Here is a 3,965-nt window from a genome sequence, read left to right as displayed (position 1 = left end):
TTCATCTTGCCATTTCTTCCATTTGCTTTAGCTACTCTCCTCTCAAGGGCAAGTTTCAGAGTCTCTTCTGTCATCCATTTTGGTCTTCTCTTCTTTTGTCTTTTTAGTGACCTCTTCCTTTCTTCATAGATGATGCTCTTGATGTCATCCCACAATTATTCTGGTTTTAGGTCATTGGTGTTCAATGCATCAAATCTATTCTTTAGATGGTCTCTAAATTCAGGAGGGATATAGTCAAGATCTTAATTTGGCTCTGTGGACTTGTTTTAATTGTCTTTAACTTCAAGTTGAACTTGCATATGAGCAATTGATGGTCTGTTCCACAATCAGCTCCTGGCCTGGTTTTGGCTGAAGATATTGAGCTTTTCCATTACCTCTTGCCACAGATATAGTCAATCTGATTCCTGTGTGTTCCATCCAGTGAAGCCCACATGTACAGCCCCCATTTTTGTTATTGAAAAAAGGTGTTTGCAGTGACTAAGTTGTCAGCCTTGAAAAATTCTACCAAATGAGTTCTAGCATTATTTCTGTCACCAAAGCCAAATTTTCCACCTGCCAGTGATTCTTCTTTGCTTCCAACTTTTACATCAGTCACCAGTGATAATTAACACATCTTGATTGCAAGTTTTGTCAATTTCAGCCTGTAGAAGTTGATAAAAATCCTCAATTTCCTCATCTTTGGCTTTGGTGCTTGGGGCATAAATTTGAATAATATTCCTATTAATGGGTTTTCCTTGTAGGAGTAAGGATATTATCCCATCACAGACAGCATTGTACTTCAGGACAGATCTTGAAACATCCTTTGTGATGATGAATGCCACACCATTCCTCTTTAAACTGTCATTCCTGGCATAGTAGATCATATGGTTGTCTCATTCAAAATGGCCAAAACAAGTCCATTTCAGCTCACTGGTGCTGAGGATATCAATCTTTATGCTTTCCATTTCATTTTTGACAACTTCCAATTTTCCTAGATTCATACTTTGTGCATTCCATGTTCCGATGATTAATGGGTGTTTGCAGCTGTTTCTCTTCAATTTGAGTGGTGCCATATCAGCAAATGGAGGTCTCGAGAGCTTTACCTTATCCACAGGAGTAAGGCTGGGTTTATTCAGATAATGCAGCTCTTGCCCAGTCATATTTTGAGAGCTTTCTAACTTAAGTGACTCTTGTTCCTCCTCTGTATTGGACAATGTTTCTGGACTATTCATAAAGTTGCACAGTAATGTATCAGACAGTGTTTCCCTGCTATTCATAAGGTTTTTCCTGGCCAATTCTTTGAGAAATGGACAGCCTCTTCCTTCTTCCTAGACTGTCTCAGTCTGAAAGCCAGGCTGATACCTGTGCACCATGTGCACCCCACTGGGTTTGAAACACCAGTGGCACAGCCTCAAGACTCACAGAAACACGTCACCAAAGTTGGACAAACTGACAGACAAGTTTGTTTCCTTTTAGCTGTTGGAAACCTCTCCAACCACCCTTGTCTGAATACCTGCAGCTGAGTCCTTGCTCTGACTCAGTGCCCTTGGCCTTTTCTGTCCTTTCCCTGCTTTTCTGCCTTGCCACTATGGGGTGTGGCCTGGGTTCCCTATCCTCATCTGGATCCCTGTGGTTGACTCCTCACTCTGTTCTGGTCCCCTTGGCCTTTTCTGTCCTCTCCTTGCTTTCCCACCTTGCTCCTTGTCGGATGTGGCCTGGGTTCCCTCTCTTCACCTGGATCCCTGTAGCTGACTCCTCAGAAGAGAATATAGAGCCTGCAAATTCTGTGGAATCCCTCCCATATGAAGGTATTACTATAAAACTCTTATTCCTTCCACCTCTGTTTGATGGGATTAACCCAACTGTTAACTGTTAACTGTTAACTGGGTCATTGTCTGAGGTAGATGCCGTAGAAGATATTGTTGAATGTTCTCAGGAACTGCCCCAATCACCCTTTGTTGTTGTTAGACCTATAACTAAACTGAAGTACAAGCAAGCCCAAAAAGGTGGAATACAAAGTGTGACTGAGGAGGTGATAGCTACACATGAAAAGACCTACTTGATTTTGCTAACATGTACAAACAGAAACCTAGAGAACAATTATGGGAATGGCTGCTGAGAGTGTGGGATAATGATGCAAGGAATGTAACATTGGATCAGTCTGAGTTTACTGATTTAGGCCCAATAAGTACAGATTCTTTATTCAACATTTCAGCTTAAGAGGTTTGAAAAAAGATCTAATTGTTTATTTGGTTGGCTTACTCTAGCATGGATTATGTGGTGGCCTACATTGAGTCAAGCTGAAGTACAAGACCTGCCTTGGTATAATGTAGAAGGTATCCAGAGGCTTAGGAAAATTGGCCTGTTAGCATGGATTTATCAGATTAGACCCCTAGAATCCAGAGGATACACCTTTCACCAGTACAGTGAGGAACACATTTGTGAAGAGTACCCCAGCAACCTTGAAGACTGCAGAGATTGCTGTTTTATGTAAGCTGGATTTGACAGTGGGAACTGCCCTAATTGAATTAAAACAATTAACTATAATGGGGCTGTTTGGACCCTATGGTAGTAAGGGGAAAGTGGCAGCAGTTAATTGACAAAGACAAAGAGGGTGTGGTTACCATAATGAACAGTAGAGTCAAAACAATAATCAGAATACTCTGACTAATGTGGAATTATGGCATTGGCTACTTAGGGATAGTGTTCCTAGAGTGAAATAAGTGGCAAACATACTAAATATTTACTTGATCTGTATAGACAGAAGAATTATAGGTCACATGAACAGCAGTCTAGATTCAATTTCCAGAATACAGACTGTCTCAGTCAATTCACAGATTTGAGTCAGTTTACAGACCCACAACTCCTTGAATGAAGGGGAGGCTAGATCTCCTTGAGGGAGGACCCTACTTCATTGCCAAAAGGTATCTGAGGTCTTTTACAAAACTGACTGTTCATTGGGGGAAAGGAAATAATCAGATTTTTCAGGGATTATTGAACACTGGCTCTGAATTTACACTAATTCCAGGAGACACAAAGAGTCACTGTTGTCCACCAGTCAGAGTAGGGGCATATGGAGGTCAAGTTATTGGTGGAGTCTTACCTCAGGTGTGTCTCACACTGGGTCCAGTAGGTCTCTGAACCCATTCTGTAGTGATTTCTCCAGTTTTAGAATACATAATTAGAATAGATATACTGAGCAATTGGCATAATTCCCACATTGGGTCCTTGACATGTGGAGTAAGGGCTATTATGGTAAGAAAAGCCAACTGGAAGCCACTGGAACAGCCTCTACCTAGAAAAATAGTAAACAAAAAGCAATATCACATCCCTGGAGAGATTGCCGAGATTACTGCCACCATCAAGGACTTGAAGGATACAGGGTTGGTGATTCCCACCACATCCCCATTTAACTCATCTATTTGACCTGTGCAAAAAGCATGGATCTTGGAGATGACAGTAGATTATCGTAAACTTAATCAGGTGGCGACTCCAATTGCAGCTGCTGTTCCTGATGTAGTTTTATTGCTTGAACAAATTAGTACATCTCCTGGTACTTGGTATGCAGCTATTGATCAGGCCAATACCTTTTTCTTAATACCAATTTGAAAGGACCACCAGAAGCAGTTTGCCTTTGGCTGGCAAAGCCAACAATATACTTTCACAGTGCTTTTTCAGGGGTATATCAACTCCCCAGCACTATGTCATAATTTAGCCCATACAGATCTTGATTGCTTTTTCCTTCCACAAGACATCACACTGGTCCATTATATGTATGACATTATGCTGATTGGACCTAGTAAGGAAAAAAATATTGATGGCTCTGGACTTATTGGGAGCTCTGGTAGCATAGTGGCTAAGTCACTTGCCTGCTAACCAGAAGGCTGACGGTTCAAATCCACCAGCCACTCCTCAGAAGGAAGGTTGGGCAATCCTACTTCTGTAGTGATACTGCCTCAGAAACCCAAGGAGGGGTCGCTATGAGT

General features: G+C 41.6%; 1 pseudogene; it reads left to right on the top strand.

Annotated features, from left to right (window-relative positions):
- The first annotated feature begins 2,850 nt into the window (after positions 1–2,850).
- The window catches only part of LOC122150535, a 3,900-nt pseudogene continuing 2,785 nt past the window's right edge, over positions 2,851–3,965 (top strand).

Source organism: Orycteropus afer, unplaced genomic scaffold, assembly GCF_000298275.1.
Source record: "Orycteropus afer afer isolate SDZICR_OR568_19922 unplaced genomic scaffold, OryAfe1.0 scaffold00163, whole genome shotgun sequence".
In the NCBI taxonomy this organism is placed as follows: Eukaryota; Metazoa; Chordata; class Mammalia; order Tubulidentata; family Orycteropodidae; genus Orycteropus; species Orycteropus afer.
This window is presented reverse-complemented; position numbering and strand designations above follow the sequence as displayed.